Raw genomic sequence first — 16024 nt, forward strand, 5'->3', positions numbered from 1 at the left:
GCTCTTTTTTTGCTTATAGCGCAAAAAATAAAAACCGCAGGAGGTGATCAAACACCACCAAAAGAAAGCTCTATTTGTGGGAAAAAAAAGGACATCAATTTTGTTTGAGAGCCACGTCGCACGACTGCGCAATTGTCAGTTAAAGCGATGCAGTGCCGAATTGCAAGAAGTGCTCTGGTCTTTAGCCAGCCAAATCCTCTGGGGCTGAAGTGGTTAATCACTTCCTGAGACCAGGAGGTAAAAGGGTGACAGGGGAGGGAGCTTCAGCACACAGCCTGTGACTGACAGCCTTAGCTCTGTCCCTCTGTGCTGTGTGGAGGAGGGTGTTTCCCTTCCCTCCAATGAGCTCCCAGTGCTCTCCTCACTGAGCTCTACAGAGTGTAACTTCAGCTCTCTGCCCCCTCTTTTCTGACAGCTCAGACAATCTTTATAAATTCTGCAATGTGAACAGATGTAGAGTAGAGAAGACTGCATATAAATAGGCACAACTTATGTAGGAGGATTTGTTTAATTTCCTTGTATCACCTGAGGCCAGTCACTTTACTGGGTATATGGAAACAGAAACTGGGGACCTGTATGTTTCAGTGACTGATGAAGCAAGAGGCAAACACAACCGTCAGGCAGCTACCATGTGAGATGGTGGTTTTCAAAAATGTTTACAAATAAATATGTGAAAAGTGTGGGGTACATTTGTATGGCGCCCCCCGGAGTCAATACTTTGTAGAACCTCCTTTCACTGCAATTACAGCTGCAAGTCTTTTTGGGGATGTCTCTACCAGCTTTGCACATCTAGAGAGTGAAATTTTTTCCCATTCTTCTTTGCAGAATATCTCAAGTTCTGTCAGATTGGATGATGAGCGTCTGTGATCAGCAATTTTCAAGTTTTGCCACAGATTCTCAATTGAATTTAGGTCTGGACTTTGACTGGGCCATTCTAACGTATGAATATGCTTTGATCTAAACCATTCCATTGTAGCTCTGGCTGTATGTTTAGGGTCGCTGTCCTGCTGGAAGGTGAACCTCCGCCCCAGTCTCATGTCTTTTGCAGACTCTAACAGGTTTTCCTCTAAGATTGCCCTGTATTTGGCTCCATCCATCTTCCCATCAACTCTGACCAGCTTCCCTGTCCCTGCTGAAGAAAAGCATCCCCACAACATGATGCTGCCGCCACCACCATGTTTCACGGTGGGGATGGTGTGTTCAGGGTGATGTGCAGTGTTAGTTTTCCTCCACACATAGCGTTTTGCTTTTAGGCCAAAAAGTAAATTTTGGTCTCATCTGACCAGAGCACCTTCTTCTACATGTTTGCTGTGTCCCCCACATGGCTTCTCGCAAACTGCAAACAGGACTTCTTATGGCTTTCTTTTGACAATGTCTTTCTTCTTGTCACTCTTCCATAAAGCCAGATTTGTGGAGAGCACAACTAATAGTTGTCCTGTGGACAGATTCTCCCACCTGAGCTGTGGATCTCTGCAGCTCCTCCAGAGTTACCATGGACCTCTTGGCTCTTCTCTGATGAATGTTCTCCTTGCCCGGCCGGTCAGTTTAGGTGGACGGTCATGTCTTGGTAGGTTTGCAGTTGTGCCATACTCTTTCCATTTTCGGATGATGGATTGAACAGAGCTCCGTGAGATGTTCAAAGCTGGGATATTTTTTTTTTTTTTTATAACCCAACCTGCTTTAAACTTCTCCACAACTTTATCCCTGACCTGTCTGGTGTGTTCCCTGCCCTTCATGATGCCGTTTGTTCACTAAGGTTCTCTAACCAACCTCTGAGGGCTTCACAGAACAGCTGTATTTATACTGAGATGAAATTACACACAGGTGGACTCTATTTACTAATTAGGTGACTTCTGAAGGCAATTGGTTCCACTAGAATATAGTTAGGGGTATCAGAGTACAGGGGGCTGAATACAAATGCACACCACACTTGAGATATTTATTTATAAGAAAAATGTTGAAAACCATTTATCATTTTCCTTCCACTTCACAATTATGTGACACTTTGTGTTGGTCTATCACATAAAATCCCAATAAAATACATTTACCTTTTTGGTTGTAACATGACAAGCTGTGGAAAATGTCAAGGGGTATGAATACTTTTTCAAGGCAATGTATAATGTCGCTTCAATGAGAGCTCGCCCCCTAAATAGTGTCCTTTCTTTAGGACCTAACCCTCTACATAATGCTCCCACTATATAATGTCCCTTCTATGAGGATACACCCTCTGTATAATGTCCCTTCTATTAGACCTAACCCTCTATATCAGTGATGGTGAACCTTGGCACCCCAGATTGTTTTGGAACTACATTTCCCATGATGCTCAGCTACACTGCAGAGTGCAGGAGCATCATAGGAAATGTAGTTCTCAAACATCTGGGGTGCCAAGGTTCGCCATCACTGCTCTATATAATGCTCCCACTATATCACACTCAACACAATGTACCCTTCTATAAAGGACTCAACCTCTATACACTGTACCTCTCTATATAGCCTTCCCCTTTATATAATTCCCCTTCTAAAAAAGACCTAACCCTCTATATCAGGGGTGCGCAACCTTTTGAAGAACGAGGGCCACTTAAGTGACTTGGAAACTGGTTGCAGGCCACAATGAACTATGGGGGTTTTACCCCCCCCCCCCCCAAAACTTCAAATGCAAATGAGCCTTTACTGTCCTGAGCCCCCTATAAGGCTGCGGTTTACCTGCACCTTCTATTATATCTTGCAGGTGTGGTGCACTTTCAGAAACCATTTATTATTATTAGGTTCTAATAAGCCCATTACAAGAGTGCAATGTATGTGATGTTTAACCACTTGCTTACCGGGCACTTATACCCCCTTCCTGCCCAGGCCAATTTCCAGCTTTCAGCGCTCTCACGCTTTGAATGACAATTGCGCGGTCATGCTACAATGTACCCATATGAAATTTTTATCATTTTTTTGTAACGTAAATAGAGCTTTCTTTTGGTGGTATTTAATCAGCACTGGGTTTTTTTTTTTTTTTTTTGCTAAACAAAAAAAAGACCGAAAATTTTGAAAATAAAACCCAAAAATATTTTGTTATAAAATTTTGCAAACAGGTAATTTTTCTCCTTCACGGATGAGGCTGCACTGATAGGTGGCACTGATTAGCAGCACTGGTTGGCATTTAGGGGACCGAAGTCCCTCTAACAGAAGCCATTTACCGGCTTTATTCTTTTCTTCACACTGACAGCTGATCATGTGGTAAAGGGCCGGCTGCGATTGGCCCTTTACCCTGCTCTGTGATCAGCCGAGTCCGCAGAGACTCGGCGATCACAGAGCACGCCGCACGAGAACGGGGGGGACATACACAGACGCCCTCCCGGCATTGGAGGTTCGCGCTATAGCCCGTCTTTCGGCTACAGCGCGGACTCAAGTGACCCCCCACCCCCACCCCCGGGCCTTTACTGGCACTTTTTATTTACATGTAACAATCAATATTTTTTGATAGAAAATATCTTAGAACCCCCCAAACATTATATATATATTTTTTAAAGCAGAGGCCCTAGAGAATAAAAATTTTCAAACGCAATTTGTTTTTGAAAAAATAGTTACATAACCCAATTTTTTGTAAAATATAAAAGTAAATGTTACGCCAAAACATGATACCAAAATACCATGGCGTTATTAATTGCACACGCCCATGCAACGGTGACAAATGACATACATATTACTATCCATAGGGGGCGCTTTAAAAGCCTTTACATGTTACCACTTTAGATGTACAGATGAGGTCTGGCGCTAGAATTACTGCCCATGATTTGATGTTCGTGGCGATACCTCATGTGTGGGATGATTACTGTTTGCATGCATGCGGGACTGACGTGTGCACTCACTTTTGCGCGCAAGTGTGGGGGGGACAGGTGCAGAAAAAAAAAATGTTTCATTTTTTTACATGGTCGCTTTAAATCTTTTTTTTTTTTTTTTTTTTTTATTTTTTTTTATTACTTCTATTGCTGTTACAAGGAATGTAAACATCCCTTGTGACAGCAATAGGTATGTGACAGGTACTGTTTATGGAGAGATCTGGGGTCTAAAAGACCTCAGATCCCTCTTCTGCACCTAAAAGCATTTGATCATACCAAGATCGTGTGAGCAAATGCTTTTCATTTCTGAAAATGACGCCGTTTATATCCGGGTAAACCGGAAGTGATGTAAGGTCATTGCTTCCAGGTTCCTCTATCACAGAGGCGATCAAAGCTGTTTTGGTCTTTGTTCGGCTCTGTGATCAGCCGGCAGAAGCGCCGGCTGGTTGATCGGGACTACCGGTGGGACAGGAGATTCTGGTAAGGCCTGAGGAAGGCCGGCGTGGATGTCCCCTCTTGCTACTTGTAAAAGCAATCCAACAGCTAGTCAGCCGCTAGGACTGCTTTTACAAGGGAGCCGACTGTCAGCTTTAAAAAAAAACAGTAGCGGGGGTATAATTGCTTGAAGTCTAGCAACGTACAGGTACATTGCTTGGCGGCAAGTGGTTAACACACTGACCTTTTCCTCTTCCAGCTTCTGCTGGCATCGCTCTCCAGGCTGCTGGAAAGGTCCCAGGTGAAGTGCACTTAGCTGGTGCTACAGAGGAAACATCCTCCTCCCTCTGCTGCTACCGCTGGTTCCATGTGCTCTGATGCTCTGGGATGGCGGGTCAGCAACCCAGATCATTATCTGTGCTTGCTGACCGGCCATCCCAGAGCATAGGCATGCGCTTCCCTAGTTTGAGGTCTCGGGCCACTCGAACCCCTGCTCTATTTAACGCCCTTTTCTATAAGGCAAGGGATATACAATTAGCGGACCTCCAGCTGTTGCAGAATTACAAATCCCATGAGGCATAGCAAGACTCTGACAGCCACAAGCATGACACCCAGAGGCAGAGGCATGATGGGACTTGTAGTTTTGCAACAGCTGAAGGGCCGCTAATTGCATATCCCTGATATAAGGACCCTATATTACGTCCATCTCTATATAACCTCACCGTCTATATAATGTATATCTCTATATGTCCCCCGCTATATAACCTCACCCTCTATATAATGTCCATCTCTGTATAATCTCACCCTCTATATCAGTCTCTCTCAAACTTTGTAACATGGAGGAACTCTTTAGGTAACATTCAGATCCCCAGCCGGTAATGACTGAACCTCCATCCCTCTGTACTGTGATGGTGAGAGGGAAGAATGTCCCACACATTGCTGGTGAGTGGAGAGAATCCCTCCCCGTGTATTCACCGGAGAGGCAGACATTGCTCCTGGCTCAGGGACCTCCAGACACCTCTGAGGAAAGACAGCGCTATATAATGTGCAATATATATGACCTCACCCCTATATAATAATATGCCCTATATATGGCCTCACCCCCTATATAATGTGCCATATATATGACCTCACCCCTATATAATATGCCCTATATATGGCCTCACCCCCTATATAATGTGCCCTATAAATGACCTCACCCCTATATACTGTCCCCTATATATGGCCTCACCCCCTATATACTGTTCCTTATATATGACCTCACCCCCTATATATGTCCTCTCCCCCTGTACAATGTGCCCTATATATGACCTCACCCCCTGTATAATGTGCCCTATATATGGTCTCACCCCCTATATATTGTCCCCTGTATATGGCCTCACCCCCTTTATAATGTGCCCTACATATGGCCTCACCCCCTATATAATGTGCCCTATATATGGCCTCACCCCCTATATAATGTCCCCTATATATGGCCTCACCCCCTTTATAATGTGCCCTACATATGGCCTCACCCCCTATATAATGTGCCCTATATAAGGCCTCACCCCCTATATAATGTGCCCTATATAAGGCCTCACCCCCTATATAATGTGCCCTATATAAGGCCTCACCCATACCTTCCAACATTTTGAGATGGGAATGAGGGACACTTACTACCAAATGTATGCAGGCATAGGACACGCCCCCTTAAAGGAGAATTAACCTCCCCCCCCCCCCCAAAAAAAAAAAAGATTAATTAAATCCACAAGGACTTTTTTTTTTACCACTACTATTCCTTTATATTGGCTTTTAAAATTTACAAATGCAGCAATTTAGAAATTGGATGAAAGGTTTAGCTCTGGGAAACACTTTTTGAAGGATAAAAAGTGCATTTTATATACATCTATATAGATCAGACCAAAATGAGGGACAAATGAGGAGGAATGAGGGACAGAGGGACATTGCTCCAAATTAGGGACAGTTGGGAGCTATGCCTCACCCTCTATATACAGAACACACCATACATATATTGTATATAGAACTCCCTCCTGGCACCTCCCCCTTTCGTACTGCATTTGCGATATCACCCCAATTCCCCCCCTGATCTCAGCCCGCTACAACCGCTTACACTCACCAGACCACAGGCAACAGCCTCGCACACCCGGAAATGGCGTCACTTCCGCCCTGTTGCCCCTGGAGACCGTGAGCAAGCTCTTGACAACCAGCCCGTCCATAGGCTGGGAGGAGCTGTCACTCCAGGGTGGGCGGGACTTGTCGGCCATGTTGGTACACCCGACGCTGCAGGGTGTAGTGTTAAGCAATGTGTTGTGACAGCTGAGTCATGTGTTTGCGCACGTTACTTCCTCTGGGGATCGGTGTGTTCTGTTCGGAGGAATTATTTTTAGTCATCTTGGAGTCAGATATCTCCTGCAGAGTCTATATAATGCCAGCCCGTTTATGCCGTTATTTATCATAATTATTATTATTCTCTACTTATAGTAATTTTTTTTTTTTACTATAATAATTCTATGTACAACACGACAAATCAACTGTTAGAAGATTTCTTTGATTTATATATATTTATCATTTTCATTTATATTATTTATACTGACACACACATAATCTCTATATTTATATAATATGTTTGTACAATATGAAGATTTATATTTTTCTAGCTTTATATCAGATATATTTATTATATATTTATATTGATTTATTTTTATCTATATTGGCAAATATCTGAAAATGTCCTGCGCATGTTAAAAATACCATATACAGCGGGTATAGAAAAGAATGACCCCCTTTAACCACTTAAAGTCCAGGCCTTTTTCTGACATTTGTTGCCTACAATTTAAAATCAGAGTTTTTTGGTTTTTTGCTAGAAAATTACTTCTTATAACCCCGAAACATTTTTCATATATATATATATATATATATATATATATATATATATATATATAGCAGAGGCCCTAGAAAATAAAATGGTGGTAATTGCAATATTTTATGTCACACTGTATTTGTGCAGCGGTCTTTCAAATGCATTTTTTTTTTTTTAAAAACCACTTTGCTGAATTAAAAAAAAAAAAAAAAAAAAACAGTTAAGGTAGCCCAATTTTTTGTACAATATGAAAGATGATGTTATGGCAAGTGAATAGATACCTAACATGTCACGCTTTAAAACTGCGCACACTCGTGGAATGGTGACAAACTACGATACTTATAAATCTCCATAGGCGATGCTTTAAAAAACTTTTAACGGTTACCAGTTTAGAACCACAGAGGAGGTCTTGTACAAGAATTATTGCTCTCGCTCTAACGATCGCAGCGATACCTCACATGTGTGATTTGAACACTGTTTACATTTGCGGGCGTGACTTACGTATGTGTTTGCTTTGGCGAGCGTGCGCTATAAAAAATTATTTTTTATCTTATTTATTTATTTTTTACACTGTCCCTTTTAAAAAAAAAAAAAATTCTGATCACTTTTATTGCTGTCACAAGGAATGGAAACATCCCTTGTGACAGTAATAGGCAGTGACAGGTACTCCTTATGGAGAGATTGGGGGTCTATAAGATCCCAAACCCCTCCTTTGCACTTAAAAGTATTCAAAACGGGGGGGGGGTATTGGGGGGGCGTGTCCAGGATGACGCTGGGAGCAGACGGGTAGTGTCTGAGCTCCCGGGGATCGGCTTTGAATTCAGCTTTTATCGGGTGCAGACCCACCTACAATGACAGGCCTGTGTCCCCCCTGCCTCAGTGTCACCTCCGGGGTATGCGTCGGCGAAGATCGCAGGCAAAATCCAGTCGCACAGCCACAACATCTAGCACCGCGGGTAAGGCCGCAGCCGCGTCCTCGCCTAAAACCTCTGACCGCAAAGAGACCCAGGCTGAGGAGCCCAAACGGCTGCCTGCTACAGCGGCAGACTTTAAAGCGGTCATGCAGGCGATCACTACCCTGACCGATAAGGTGGACCACATAGAGGCGAATGTGGAATTCATTCGTAAGGATTTTGATTCCTACCGTGGCCTTGGTGACTGAGGTGGAACAGAGAGGTCTCTCAGACCGAAGACACGGTACGCGACCATTGGGCTGATCTACACACCATAAAAAACATTGGTTAAGGCATTGGAGGCTCAGGCTGAAGATGCCAAAAACCGTGAATAAGAAATAATCTGCGCATTTTGGGCCTTTCTGAGGGGGTCGAGGGTGCTGACCCCACCACCTTTGCTGAATGTCTACTGCAACAATTGCTTCCTTCTGCTCACTTTTCCCCATTTTTTTACTGCGGAGCAAGCTCACCGTATACCCTCCACTAGGGGGCCCCAGGGAGCACAGCCTCGCACTTTCATCTTTAAACTGCTCCATTTCCGTGATCGTGACCTGGTGATAAGGGAGGCCAGATCCCAAAGTGAACTGCGTTTTGAAAATGCAGAACTCCTGATTTTTTCCTGATTACTCGCTGGAAACACAAAGGCAACGAAAATCCTTTGGCGCGGTGAGAGCCAGACTCAGCTCCAAGAATGTAAAATACAGCATGTTGTTTCCGGCCAGACTGCGGATGGAAGACGGTGAGTCTGTCTGTTTTTTTACATCCCCTGAGGAGGCCTCAGCCTGGATTGACACCCTACCTCGATGCTGATCATTGCTGATGGCCGATCTTCTACATAGGCTACGGATATCAAGTGCTTCCTGGGCCTACGCATCTACTACAGTGGCTACTGACTGGCTCCTTAATTAAGATACTTCCTGTCGCCAGTCCACGACAGGTCCCATGGTTCTCCATAGGGCGGGAGATGTTGTTTTGCCACCCCTTGACACACCCTTTGTTACTCCTGCCTGGATATCAGACTATCCACTCTCCCCCCTTCTCCTATGGCTTGTGTTATTACGCCTACTGCCCTATGCAGCTATGCTGGTCAAGTTTGTACCCCCAACGACTGCTGGGAGACTGCACCCACATTTCTGATCCGGTCCCGAACTGTGTGCTAAATGTGTGCTAGTTGACTGCCGGACTGTGGATGCCGTTTTGCACGCGTTCTCCCCTTGAAGGCATTTTTGCCCATTTTGGGTTGGGTTATTAAGCCTCCCCAGAGTTGGAGTTGTGGTGGGGGGTTGGTTGGGACTGTTTTGTTGTACTTTTCTTTTTTATTTTAACTTTACAAATGATGTGCCCCTTCCTATCTCAAGTTGCCATGTTTTGCATACACCGTTTTATGCAGTGGTCCAGGTTCTGCTCCTAGGCCTTTTTGGATATCCTTGCCAAGTTCTGTAATGCCTAGTGCATATGGTTGAATGTAATATAGTGTCTTGGAACACCAGGGGTCTGAACTCCTCCGTGAAGAGGTCCCTGTTTTTTCCATTTTTGAATTCCTACCGTCCCCAGATTTGTATTTTACAAGAGACCCATTTAGTGGGCAGTAAACTCTTGGGTCTTAAGAGGCCCTGGGTAGGACACCATTACCATTCCTCATATACCAATTATTCCCAGGGGGTCAGCATTTTAATTCACAAGTCTCTTGCATTTAGGCTACTGGCACTGGAGCTGGACCCGGACGGCCGATATGTCATATTACATGCCATGGTGGATAGATTGGAACTGTTGGTGGTGGGGCTGTACTTACCTCCCCCTGCCTCCATGAGACTGCTTAACCAATTGATTACCAAAATTGTTGCCTACTGTACAGATAATGTGATTCTTGGAGATCTGAATATGGTCCTGGATCCTGGGATGGACAGACTTTGCACAGGGGCGTTTACTCCCTTGGAGCTGTCCGCTTGGGCGGAAGCCTCCAATCTGACAGATGTGTGGAGATGGCATCATCCTCATCAACATACCTACACTTGTCATTCCTCCTCGCATAAAACCTTTTCTCGTATAGACCTGGTCTATGTTGGGGGGGGGGGGGTCTGTCCTTTCTAGAATTCGGGAAATCTCCATCCTACCTCAAGGCATTTCAGACCATGCTCCTCTTGCCTTGAAATTGACTGTGTCTACTGCCGCACGGGATAGTCTGTGTTGTTTATCCAGGTTCTGGTTGTCCGATTCAAGGGTTCATTTCTGAGCATATAGATCTGATATGATACACTACTGAAGGGATGAGGACCGTTCTATATCTCTGTTCACTTCTTGGGATGCTTTTAAAGCATTCTCCATAGGCAGCCTGCAGTCACACGTCCGTCGGGTTCGCAGGGGCTTGAGGGAGCACTTGCTGAGGGCTGAAGAGAGGGTGGCTGCCCTTGAAGTGGAATACTCCCTGTCAAGAGCCCCCCCGACTCTGATTTTCAGCCGGCACTGAGAGATGTTCTTCTGCTCTGAACACCTGCTACTAAAACCCAGTTTTAACATCAATCCCAATGCATATTCGAACATGGGGAAAAAACTGAGAGTATGCTGGCATGGTTGGCTAGGGAAAGTTCCTCACCTGTGTCTATCTCCGGCATTTGTGACTCTGACGGGTCGCTGCTGACTGATCCTGCCTCTATTAATGCATGTTTCGCATTGTTTTATCAAGAGCTGTATAGCTCCCGGATGGTGGGCACAGATGAGGAACTATACAAATATCTGGAGGAAATTGAGCTGCCATGCTTGCCATCTTGACATCTAGAGATGCATTGGATGTCCCCATTACGCTGGAAGAGCTTCAATGGGCGGTGGCTTCCCTGCAAAATGGTAAAACACCAGGCCCTGATGGCCTCCCCGCTGAATTCTTTAAGACATATGCGGAGGAGCTGCTCCCTACATTCAGGCTTATGCTCCAAAAAGCCATGGAGGAGGGATCTCATCTCCTTTCCATGGCTAAAGCAGTTGTTGTGGTCCTTCTCAAACCTGGTAAGGCTCCAAAGCAGTGTTCCTCATCCCGGCCAATATCCCTCCTTAATGTGGATGCAAAAATTTTGGCTAAGGTCCTGGCCGGTCAATTGAACACTGTGATCGCTGCTTTGGAACATGCGGATCAATCCGGATCTATGCCGGGTAGGGGAACCGATATTAATATCCGACGCCTCCTTACAAATCTCTCTAGGGTGGATGGAGACGGTTTAGGAGTGGTGGCCTCCGTAGATGCCAAAAAGGCTTTTGGTTCAGTGGAGTGGCGTCCCCTCTGGGCCGGCTACGTAAATTTGGATTCGGCCCTCGGTTTAAGTGGGTCCAATTGCTTTACCACAACCCTACAGCCCGAATACGCACTAATAACTCGTTGTCCTCTCCTTTTCCCCTAACTCACAGCACTAGACAGGGCTGCCCGCTCTTAGCGGGCCTGTTTGCTCTGGCAATGGAACCCCTGGCAGTGCGCATTAGGTCTGCTCCCTCGGTTGAGGGCATACAGGTGGGGGTGATTGAAGACAAAGTATCCCTATATGTAGACGACACTCTCCTGTTCCTGAAAGACATCTCCTCTCTCCCTCCGGCCCTTCAAATCATCGATGTGTTCGGATCCTTTTCAGGCATCAGGGTTAATTGGGAAAAGTCACTCCTATTCCCGTTACACACCTTGGACCCCCCACACCCAGATCAGTACTCCATTGACGTGGACTGCTGAATTTAAATATTTAGGGGTAGTGATAAGGGCCCCTTTGTCCTCATATTTTGAGCTGAACCTCTTGCCGTTGCTTAGGACCTTCTCTCAGAAATATATGGCCTGGAGGTCTCTCCCTCTTAAGCCAGTGGGTCAAGTGAACCTTGTTAAGATGGTATATTTACCTAAGTTCCTTTATCTCTTCAGTCATTCCCATCTGGTGCCTCCAGCCTCCTTCTTTGACAAAATACGAGGAATTATATCATCCTTTGTGTGGAATGGGAGGCCTCCACGTCTGGCCATCTCTACTTTACAGCTCCCTCTCACTCAGGGGGGCCTGTCCCTACCTAACTTTCAGGCTTACTTCTGGGCGGCGGTCCTGGTAATGGTGAGATGGTGGTTCTCCCAACCTAAAGATAACCCAGCGGTTACTCTGGAGGCGGCCATCGTGGGGTTGTACTCCATCCTTAGCAACTTGGTGTTCAGGGGACCAAAATCCCACCCCGGAATTACAGATCTGATGTGTACCACTATTTCAGTATGGCACAGGGAGAGGGCCCGTTATAGCTCTCCAGAGATGTTCTCCTCACATACCCCCCTTTGGGGTAATCCAAATCTCCCACATCTGAATAAAGTTCCTGACCCGCAGGTTTGCACAACAAGAGGTATGGTGAATATTAAACATGTTGTTTCAGGCGGCAAATTGTGATCTTTCCTCGACCTTAAAGATGCATATACATTACCGAGGTGGATGTTGTTCCGCTACTACCAACTTCGTTATGCATTTCAGAAGCAGTTCCCACCCTCTCTCACCCTAGAATTGGACCCTGTTGAAGAATTGCTTATTGCAAAGGTAATAGACAAACCTTTATCTTTCCTCTACTTCCGCCTATCCATAACCCCTACTAATAAATTAGAAAAGATCTTTGACAAGTGGAGAGTAGACATCCCTGGCTCGACGGAGGAGGATTGGGAAGGTTGTTTGTCCTCTTTTGTGACTAATATGATTTCAGCCAGAGACTGTTCCCTAAAAGTTAAGTTCTTGCACAGGGCCTACTTCACCGCAAAAAGATTGACAATTATGAACCTGGGGGCCCCCGATGCCCTGTCCCAGATGTGGTATGCAGGCTGCTTCCTTTCTCCATATGGTCTGGTCCTGTCCACGCCTTACTGCCTTTTGGTTAGAGATTCTCAATGATCTCAATCGGATAACCTCTTTAGCCCTCGAGTCGGATCCCAGGTTCATGTTGCTCAATGTTTTTGGCACTAACGTTAAGGGCCAATATCCTAAGTCAGTGTTTCTCAACTCCAGTCCTCAAGGCGCCCCAACAGGTCATGTTTTCAGGATTTCCCTCAGATGAATCGGCTGTGGTAATTACTAAGGAAGTGAAACTGATCAAATCACCTGTGCAAGATAATGGAAATCCTGAAAACATGACCTGTTGGGGCGCCTTGAGGACTGGAGTTGAGAAACACTGTCCTAAGTTATGCCACCTTTTATGCACGTAGGGAGATATTTCTCCATTGGAAGGATGTTGCACCGCCCACAGTATCTACTTGGCGCTCTGTTTTAAATTCTGTTTTGCCACTGTATAGAATGAATCACCTTAACCGGAATTGCCCTGGCAAATTCAATAAAATCTGGTCGGGATGGATAGACGCTTGGGGCTAGGAGATTGCAGACGATGATCTAGGTCATGAAACTGTACCTTGATAACTGTTTACTAAATTTACCACTTGGGGTCCCTCCTCTCCCCCCTCCTGCCTCTATGGTTTCCTCCTGCAGCCATATAGTACAATACACCTATCAGAAGACCATCCTACTGTATTTTAGGGGTTTCACACCCCTCTCTCCTCTGGATATCAGGAAATTGCTCTATGTGGTAATCCCTACTGTAATGTAAATGTTACCGACTGTGCCTGTCCATGGATTGTAATGTAAAGATTTGAAAAAAACCTTTTCTTTCTCGTAAAAAAAAAAAAAAAAGAAAGTATTCAAAACACCAAGATCTGCATTTTTGAATACTTTGGATTTTTGAAAAATGGGGCCGTTGGCTGCCGAGTAAAGTTGTGACATTGCTTCCGGGTTACTGCATCAGAGACCCGATGAAAGCGGATTCCAGAATTGTTCGGATCTCCGGCCAGTCAGCGGACATGCCAGCTGGTGGCTCGGGTCTCCAGATGGGACGGGAGAGCCCGGGCGAGCGGTGGGACATCCCGCTGCTTGTAATAACAGCTGAGTGGCTGCTTTTGACGCACTGGTTGTAATTACAGGAAAGCCGACCGTCGGCTCTAAAAAACAGTACCGGGGTGACTTGAAGACAACGTCGTACAGGTATGTGATTTGGCGGGAACTGGTTAAAGTGATTGTAAAGTCTTGTCTTTTTTCTTTTCAATAAAAATAACAAACCTGTTTTACGTACCTCCTCTGTTGCAGTTGGTTTTGCACAGAACAGCCCTGATCCTCCTCTTCTCAGTCCCTCTTCTGTGCTCCTGGCCCCTCCCTCCTGTTCAGTGCCCCCACAGCAAGCAGCTTGCTATGGGGGCACCCGAGCCGAGTCACAGCACCGTGTGTCCATTCAGACACGGAGCTGCGGCCTGGCCCTTCTCTCTTCTGATTGGCTGACTGACTTTGATTGAGAGCAGCGGTAGCCAATGGCACCGCTGCTGTGTCTCAGCCAATCAGGAGGGAGAGTCTCGGATGGCGGAGACACTCGTGGACTGAGATGCGGCTCAGGTAAGTTTTAGGGGATGCTGGGGCGGCTGCTGCACACAGAAGGCTCTTTATCTTAATGCATTAAGTATAAAAAAAAACCTAACTTTGCCCCCCCCTTTAAAATAATCACATTTTGTTGCTTTGCAGCCAGAAATGAAGACAGACACCGTTTTTGTTTTTTCCAGCTGTATTTACTCAGTGCAACTTATAACATCCAAGTGAAAGATATAACACCAACATGTCAGAGTAAAAAAAAAAAAAAAGAATCAAACATAGAATCACTGAGTTAGAAAAAGGATCACCCCCTTATGTCAGTGTTTTGTTGGACCACTTTTTGCTTTAATTCCAGCCTTTAGTCTGTTGGGATTTGTCTCTACTAACTTTGCACATCTAGACTTTGTGATATTTGCCCGCTATTCGTTGCAGAACTGCTCAAGTTCAGTAACATTTGATGACAATTTGTAGACTGCAGTATTCAAGTCAGTCCACAGATTTTTAATGGGGTTTAAGTCTGGGCTCTGTCTAAGTCATGCAAGGACATTCACCTTTTTCTCCTGCAACCACTGTGTAGTCATTGTTGCTGTGTACTTTGGGTCATTGTCATGTTGGAAGGTAAAACTTCTTCCCATTGACAACTTTCTGGTAGAGGGCAGCAGATTTTTCTCAAGAATTTGGTATTTTGCCCCATCCATTTTTCTTCTATCCTGACAAGTGCTCCAGTCCCTGCACAGAGAAACACCCCCATACCAGGATATTATCACCCCCCCCATAACAGGATATTAACACAATTCCTACACTAAAGCATGGAGGTGGTATTTGGATGGTGAGCTGTACTGGATTTCTGCAAGACATACTGTTTGGTGTTGAGACCAAATAATTCAACTTTAGTCTTAATTCCAGAAAACTAAAAAGCCCTTCCTTGCAGTAAGGTTGTACCTGGCTTAATGTCTAGGGAGTCCATGAGAAGCAGATTTACTTACCTAGTTCTCCATTCCTCTGTGTTGCTAGATAGCCTCTTCTCCCCTGCACCATGGCAGTCTAAGGTCCTCTGACGTCATCAGGACTGATGCAGGGACCACAGCCATGCACTGGATCTGAGGACGCAATGGCAAAGTACACTGCTAGAGCATGGGGGAATGTCATCTGCCATGGGACTGGAGGATCAGGCAACGATGACATCAAGAAGACAAAATGCGCTGGGCGGAGCTTTCTTACAGCACTTCGGGTACGTGGAATGCAGGAGCGTCCTGGACACACTGTAATGCGCTCTTAGCTTGTGCATGGCAAGCATAATTTATGTATGTTTCTAGCAGTTTTAATGTTTAATAAATAAGCAATAATACACTATTTTGAGTATACCCTTGTTCCATGTACCTGTGTGGTAGTCTCTGGAGGAGGAAGTGTAATAATGGGACACAGCTCATAAGGGGGCGAGAGGAGCTTTGGAGAGATCCTTAAGCGCAAATAGACCCACTTATTATACGAAGGGGTCATGGATGGCTGGCGACTGTGGTGTTCAAAGGGGGAGCATGTGAACATTGGGACTGG

The 16024-nt window shown here is 45.3% G+C and overlaps 1 protein-coding gene across 2 annotated transcripts in view; it reads right to left on the reverse strand.

The window, feature by feature from the left end:
* ZFAND2B (zinc finger AN1-type containing 2B) overlaps window positions 1-6459 on the reverse strand; it is a 33611-nt gene extending 27152 nt beyond the window's left edge. For both annotated transcript variants that reach the window (XM_073634359.1, XM_073634360.1), the window contains exon 1: window positions 6379-6459. The gene's annotated coding sequence lies outside the window, so the exon portion shown is untranslated. The remainder of the gene's footprint in view (window positions 1-6378) is intronic.
* Between the last annotated feature and the right edge of the window lie 9565 nt (window positions 6460-16024).

Source organism: Aquarana catesbeiana, linkage group LG06, assembly GCF_042186555.1.
Source record: "Aquarana catesbeiana isolate 2022-GZ linkage group LG06, ASM4218655v1, whole genome shotgun sequence".
NCBI lineage: Eukaryota > Metazoa > Chordata > Amphibia > Anura > Ranidae > Aquarana > Aquarana catesbeiana.